The sequence below is a fragment of the Rousettus aegyptiacus genome, unplaced genomic scaffold (genome assembly GCF_014176215.1).
Source record: "Rousettus aegyptiacus isolate mRouAeg1 unplaced genomic scaffold, mRouAeg1.p scaffold_m13_p_10, whole genome shotgun sequence".
Classification (NCBI taxonomy): Eukaryota; Metazoa; Chordata; class Mammalia; order Chiroptera; family Pteropodidae; genus Rousettus; species Rousettus aegyptiacus.
This window is the reverse complement of record NW_023416285.1, coordinates 31,615,073-31,622,822: the sequence shown is the minus strand read 5'-3', so window position 1 is coordinate 31,622,822 and position 7,750 is coordinate 31,615,073. Positions and strand designations below refer to the sequence as shown.

Here is a 7,750-nt window from a genome sequence, read left to right as displayed (position 1 = left end):
CCATCCTAGGAAGCCGTACTTTTTTAATGGGCCCTATTTCATTAGTTCATTGCCTGTTAATTACAATTGAATCCAAATGAAAATGTAAAATGAATGTGACTCCCTTTTATAGGTTGAATGATAAGGGTGGCCCTAGCCTGTGAAAGGAAACAGATTGCTCTTTGTTTTTTGTTGTTATACCCAAGGTTTCCTATTTGCTTTGGGTGAATTATCACCAGCCACATGAAAAAACACTGATAAAAAAAAAAAAGATCCGGAGAAGCTATGCCTCACACTACCACCCGCCCCCCCCCCAACCCCTGTCAGGTGCAGACTGCTGATAAATTTTTATAACTGTATTGTCTGTCTAAAATACCAGTCATTAATGATTCAGCAATAGATTCTTTGAATTCTAAGAACTTTAAAATCAATAATGTCTCCAAAATATCTATAGTTTGCAACCATTTAAAACTTACCAGGATTGTACAGCAGGAAGTCTTCATTAAATATCCATGGCTCTTAAAGTAATACCAACGTTTTGCTTTGTTTTGGCATTATTAGTTATTAGTTAACTAAATGCCAGCACTATATTAGTTCTTAGTGCTATAAATGTGAGCTTAAATTGGAACAATTTTGACGAACATGTCATGATGACAATGAATGATGAAAATGCTATTTTCATTTCCTGCTCACACTTAAGTTGGTCCATATAGCAGACCAAGAGGTGAACTGCTAGGTGCAAGTAGGTTTCTGCAGTTAGCAACACCATTTAATTTTGGCAGAACAGTTTAAACAGTGATGGTATTCAAGGTGGGAATGTCACATCTCAGAATTTAGTCTAATAATATCGCTGGCTATGAATTATTATGATCTTAGTATGTGCCAGCAGGAAGTCTAAACTGTTTAACATTTATTTTCCTAGGACAACCATCTAAGAGATGTTAATTTGCTATTATTTATAAATTAAATTTGAATTTCTGAAGATAAAGTGGCCATATTTCTTCCAGTTTTTAAACTAAATTTTTATTTTCAAAGCCATACAGATACATAGTTTAAAAGCCAAGTATTTCTCAAGGCTTATAATTTAGAAATAGCAGTCTTCTCCCACTTCCTTCCCCTGATAATTGCTCCTCAAAGAAACCACTTTCAACTCTTTTAGATCTTTCCCTTGGTGTTTATTGCCATATTTTAAAATAACATTCATTTAATGCAATTTTATTTAGTTTCTATACTAGAGATCATTTACTATTCTTAACCTCTGTCCTCTTGCCCCTCAAATGTAAAGTTACCCTCTTCTAGTCCAACCACAGCTCATTTTCAGCTAAATCAATATTCATTTTTCATTATTATGACCATTTAAATATTATTCATAGCTCCCCCATGTAGTATATTGAAGGGGGTGCAAGTTCTCCTGTATCCTCTTAGGGTGCTTGGTTGGGTCTAAAAATTAAATAGAAAAAGACTGAGTAACAAGAGAAAATATATATATTATTTAGCACAAGTTTCCTTGTGAAGAAAATAACCTGAAGAAAGAGTTAAACCTAATTGTTTTTATGCTAGGTTTGACGAAGAATGGACAATTGTGGAGAAATATGATAAGACAGGGTATGAACCTGTTCATTTGGATTCTGGGTCTCGGAGGTGAGGATGCTCCATTCCTGTGGTATAGAGAGAGGCCTCTCCATGAGGCTTTTATGACCTGTTTCAGGAGGAGGTAAAAATACCTTCTCTGTTTCCTCAAACTCTTTCAGCTTAAAAAATTCAATATGCTAAGGTGCCCTATTTGGGGGTATCCTGTCCTGAACCCCATCAATATGATTTTAGTTACTTTCTTCTATACCTTTGTTTTCTAAATAGCTATAATTTTATTTCTTATATGATTAGTTTTCCATGTGCTATGTCTAATTTATCCTTTGTTGCTTTACAAAGTATTGACTTTTAAAAAATATATTCTAATACTTTGAGTTGAGTAATCTCCCAGTTTCCCCATATTCTTGAAGACACATCTTTCGTCCTGCTTCTCCAATCTGGACCATTTGTCTACTCCTCAGCTGGCTTCCTGGAATTTCCCATTACATCAGTCTGGAAATTCCCTTCGTCTTCCTCCTGTACTGGATCCCTCATTCTTGAATCCCGAGACTCTTCCTCCTTGGTTTTTACTCCTCCATTCTGGTGGAGCACATCCTTAGTGGCTTCCTTCAAGATTGCATAAGAGGTCAACTTTGAGATGTTTGCATATCTAAAAATGAAAATAACCTAATTCTATCATCATGCTTCTTTTATAGTTAGATTAGCTAAACAATTCTAGATTGAAAATACTTTATTCCTTTTTTTTTTTTTTTTTTTTTTTTAGGTGAGGCAACTCTTGGTTGATCTACAGATTGCAAGGACCTCATCAGCTTACACTCCCTTATTTTATATATTTTTTTAAATTTATTTTTTACGCCTATAGCACCTGGTTTTCCTAGGTGGTCTCTCATCCAAGTACTAACCAGGCCTGACCCTGATTGGCTTCTGAGATCAGACGAGATCGGGCTTGTTCAGGGTGGCATGGCCATAGACTCAAAATACTTTATTCTTAAAATTAAAGAGATTGTTCTACTATGTTTTAGGTACCAGCTGTGGTGCTGAAATATCTGATGTCTTTCGATTGATGCTCCTCGGTATGTGAACTTTTCTCTTTTTTCCTTTTCTTTTTGTTTCTCTTCTTTTCTTTTTTCTTTCCTTTCTTTTCTCATCTTTCCTTTCCTTTCCTTTCCTATCCTTTTCCTTTTCCTTCTTTTCCCTCCCTGCCCCAGAAGGTTTTAGAATCTTTGTTATAGCCAGTGTTCTGAAGTTTCTCAGTGATATGCATTTACTATGTGCTAGACATCTTCTTTCATCATGATGTGACCTTGCAATCTGGAAACTCAGTTTTTCAGTTCTGGGATCTTTTTTCAAATCATTTGTTTGATAATTTTCTCTTCTTCATTTTCTCTTATTCCTTTATGGAACTCCTATTATTCAAAAGTCATATTTCTTGAAAAGATGCTCTAATTCTCTTTTATCTTCTTGTTCACTTTCTCTTTCTCATTGGTTTCCTGCCAATTTAGTGAGGTTTCAGGAGGGAGCATATGTAAATATATATGTTTATTGTACCATGTTTAACCAATGGTCTGAGAATTATGAAGAAGCTGGAATTTCGCAGAGAACAAGTGACTAACCATGTCACAAAATGCCTGTGACTAAAGAGGCAATCGATATGGAATTATCCTTTTTATAATTCAAACATGAAATTATCTTTATGAAAATTTCTGTGAGGTGCCATGACTAAATACCTATTAAATAGTTTAGAAACACCAGCACAAAGTTTATGATAAGGAAATAATTTCAATTCTTGAGAGAGAGAAAGGTAAACAAAATAAATCCCTTGTGCAAAAGCCCTACCACATCCCTAATACTGAAATGGTCTCAAATAACAGAGGCATTCTTTTAGCCATAAAAATCCCCAACAAGGCTATGGTCATGCTACCCTGAACAAGCCTGATCCCATCTGATCTTGGAAGCTAAGTAGGATGGGGCCTGCTTAGTACTTGGATGGGAGATCACCTAGGAAAGGTGCTGTAGGTGTAAAAAAATAAAAATAAGGGATTGTAAACTGACAAGGTCCTTGCAATCTGTGAGGTCAACCAAGGGTTGCCTTGCCTAAACAAAACAAAACAAAACACCAACAAATAAAATGTAAACTTTTTTTTTTCTTTTTTTACTACTGACATAAGTTTTAAAATGCTACAGTCACTAGAATTTGCTTTTTACACGAGGATTACAGGCACGGCTAGTAGCCTTCTCTTCTAACTTGAAGACCAAGTCTATCATTAGAGCTGAGGACATGAAAGGATAGCAGCCTGCAAGTAGAGAGTTAAATCAGACATGAGAGAATCAGGCCTACCTAGGAATGTCTGTCCATTTCCTTGGCCAATTCAGAGTTAATATAATATGTAGAAGGTTGTGTCTATTGGCTTTATTTATCTTTGGCCTGTGTATATGCTCCTGGGCTGGGGAATCTGAGTTCGTAGGCAGGCTTTAGGCTGACGTGACTTGAACAGTTAATCAAGGGTAGCTTCACTGTGGCCTTTGACCACACACACTTCTCTGCGGCAGTCCTGCAAGCTGAGGGTGAGGGTGATTTCTGGGTCTCCCGATGAGATATGGAGACTGTACCTACTGTATTTCCTGTCCTGTTTCCCTTTATAAAGCTGAGCAAACATAGTATTAGATTAAAGTCTATTTATGACTTTGTGGGTCTGATTGTCAGTTCGAACTAATAACAATCACTGAGGCACCACAAAGGCAAATTCGAAACTGTTATCTCAGCTTATGTTTAGTTTTCTTAGTAAGTTTAAGCTATTTTGCTTTTATAAATTTCCAATGTATTTATTTTTTAATATTGTTGATAAATACTCGAATATCCTAAATTGGTTTTCTTTAAGATTGAAGCTAAGGACAAACTAGAGATAATCAATAAATTTTATAAATTAAGTTCAAGTTCTGCTCCACTCAAACTCATTCATTCAAATAGTAAAAGAGCTACAGTATATGACCCAGTTAGATGGGCGTTGGGATTACAAAGATAAATGAAAAGAAACAAAACATCCTTTCCTTTGTGGAATTTATAACGTGTGTGTGTGTGTGTGTGTGTGTGTGTGTGTGTGTGTGGAGGTATTGTTGATACTGCAACAGAGGTGAGTACATGTTGCAATGGAAGAAAGGAGGGTCATCTTACACACTGGCTGTGGTCTACAGCATGGATTGGAGGGCTTATGGCTGGGTCTGGGGAGAGGATCAAGAGTGCTGAGTAATTCAGGTCAATTAAGTCTGTGACTGTGGGGAAGGAGAAAAGTGAATGTATGAGAAACATTAGGAGTTTGATTAGACATGACTTTGGATTGATTAAATGTAGGAAACATGAGGAGTGGGTTGTGAGGGAGAGGATAGGGAATTAGTTTCGGACAAGTTGAATTTTATTTACGTGTGGGATATTTAAGTGGGAATTTAAATCAAGAACACAAAAGAGGTATTTGCTCTGGAAATAGATACTTGAGTATCATCACATATAGATGATATCTGAAGCTATGTTAATAGAGGTCATAGGAGGAAAGTATCCAATTGAAACAGATTAGAGAAAGTTCGATAATGAAATCTGAGGGAGCATGGACATTTATAGTGTAGCAGGAGAAGACTATATCATATATATCAAGAGAAAAGAGGGTTCAAGAAATGAGTAGTCAGCCTTGATGGGGTTCAGGATAGGCTACCCTAAAACATGGTACCATGGCATATTGAAAAATTTAAGCTGAAAAAGTTTGAGAAAAAGGCAGAAGAAGAAACGTCTCTCTGACCTTTCTCAACCCCTCTCCCCTGAAGTAGGTCATAAGCCCCTCATGTGAGAGGTACCCTTGGTATACCCGCAGGAAAGGAGCATCCTTATCTTTAAGACTGTGGGATGCTGACAGAATCTGAACAAACAGGCCTTGCTCAGTCTCCCCACCTCACCCCCCGCCCCACCGCCCCAGTTCACTACTCTTTATCCTATTGTATTTCTCCATGAATGTCCACTTTTCATCAAACCGAGCATAAAACACTCTTTGGGTCTTTATTTCCTTATGAAGGCTCCCATGTCAAATAAACATATTAAATAAATATGTATGCTTTTCCCCTGTTAATCTGTCTATCATTTTCAGACCCAGCCAGAGAACCTAAGAGGGTAGAAGAAAACTTTTTCCTCTCCTACGACATCATCGAACACCAGCTTACATTTGTATAGACTTTATGATATGTGTGAGTTTACATGTTTTCTCATTTAATCCCTCTCTTAGCTTAATGGGTCTTATAATTTATCTTATTTTTTCACTTATTTGTTAAATGAGGAAACCGAGGCCCAGAAATATACTGATTTGTTCGAGATTACAAAACTATTATGGCAAATTTGGTATTAAACACAAACCTCCCCAGGTCATGAGGCGATTTGAAGAATGGAGTGCCCAGAGCTGGGTAATCACTACTGAGCACTCATTATGTGGTAGGTGCCGTGCAGAGGGCTTTTTGTGTTATCTCATTTAATTTGCAAATTCGCTAAAGTGGTTAACATTATCTTCTCCATTTAACAAATGAAATAAATGAAGTTCAGAAAAGTTAACTCGTCCAAAGTCATATAACTAATAAATGGCTAGAAGCAGAGCAAGAATCCAGGTCTGTCTGTACATGCCCCATGTGTTGACAGTTCCAGCCTTATGTATGAATTTCTTTCATTTGGAAGGCTTTCCTGATTCTACTTTACTTGTTACTACGTCAGGGCTGTATAAAGATAAAGGTCATAATAAATAATAGTTATTTCGAAGGGCTCGCCATTTGTGAGGCACTAAACTAAATAATTTGTATGTACTCTTTTCCTTCCCTCTTTAAAGAGTCTGAATGGAAAAGTGGTATGACCCCTGTTTTACAGAGAAAACTGACTCTCAGAAAATAAATAATTGTACAAATTAAAAATTGGCCCAGTTGGTGTTCTCACTCAAATATATTTAGGTCCAAGTCCTTTTCCTTTTCTTCTTTTCCTTCTTTCTTCCCACCTTTTCTTCCTTCCTACCTGTGCCCCCTTTCTCTCTCTTTCCCTTCTCCTCTATTGCTCTTTCACCTGGCCTATTGCCTCCCAGGTGATAATATCAGGTAATGCAGAGAGCGAGCTTTTTAGGAACTGGATCTAGGCAAACCACTGGGCTTAAGAATTTAAAAGAGATGTTAAGTCTGTTGCTAATGTAATCATAATATTTGGAGCAAACTGCTTAAAATGTTCACTGGACACTCTGGTGCCCTGCTATACCTCAATAGAGATTATACGATTGAGAGTTTAAAGGATTTTAGATGCTTACTCAGCTATATATGTTTTTGCTTTTGTTTTTGATCACCCCTAATATCTAGCATACTGCCTGGCTCATTTTTTTTTTTTTTTTTTTAATGAGTGAATGGTCCAAAAAAGAAGGAAGATAGAGCATTCTCTCAAGAGATTGATATTTACATAAGGCATTTGCCAATGAACCCAGATAAAAGAAGGACATGTGTAAAAAAACAAAACAAAACCCTGAAGCGTCATATAATAAAGGAAAATGATGGTTTTATTTAATAAACATTTAACATTAAAATCAGGAAATAACATTTATGTGCCTACGGGAATAATATAGAGGCTTTTAAAATTGGAAAAGACAATAAAAATGCTCAGAAATTTATTTTGGAGAAAGGCATAGACTCACTGCTTTGAGCCGATGGTATAGAATTACAAATGACAGTGACAAAGCAAAACTATTTAACTTTCATTTCTTTATCAGTATTGCCATTTGGGTATGCAGATGGTGGAAACGGCCTAGCTGCTCTCTGTAGGTTAGCCAATATATATATTTTTTGGCTCAAATGAATTATGTGCTTAGGATCGGAAAAAGCTTGCATATGGGATTAATAGATTACATATATATATAATATTATTATTAACTTAAAATAATCATGATATTGCTTTTTCCATTTTTTTTTTTTAAAATTAGTTTCAAACCTATAGAAACATTGCCAGAATAGAGCAAAACTCTTGTTTTCCTGGCATCTGTTTGGGTGGGTGATCAGTTACATTTTACTGCATTTGTTCTCTCTCTCTTTCCCCCGCACCCCTCCCATATGGTGCCCCACGACCCCTCAAAAGCTCCAGTGTATACCTCCCTCCTACTGTAACAACAGAAAATGCAGCCCACAA

The 7,750-nt window shown here is 36.5% G+C and overlaps 1 pseudogene; it reads right to left on the bottom strand.

The window, feature by feature from the left end:
* Positions 1-2,422: 2,422 nt before the first annotated feature.
* LOC118609014 lies at positions 2,423-2,541 on the bottom strand (annotated as a pseudogene).
* Positions 2,542-7,750: the final 5,209 nt, after the last annotated feature.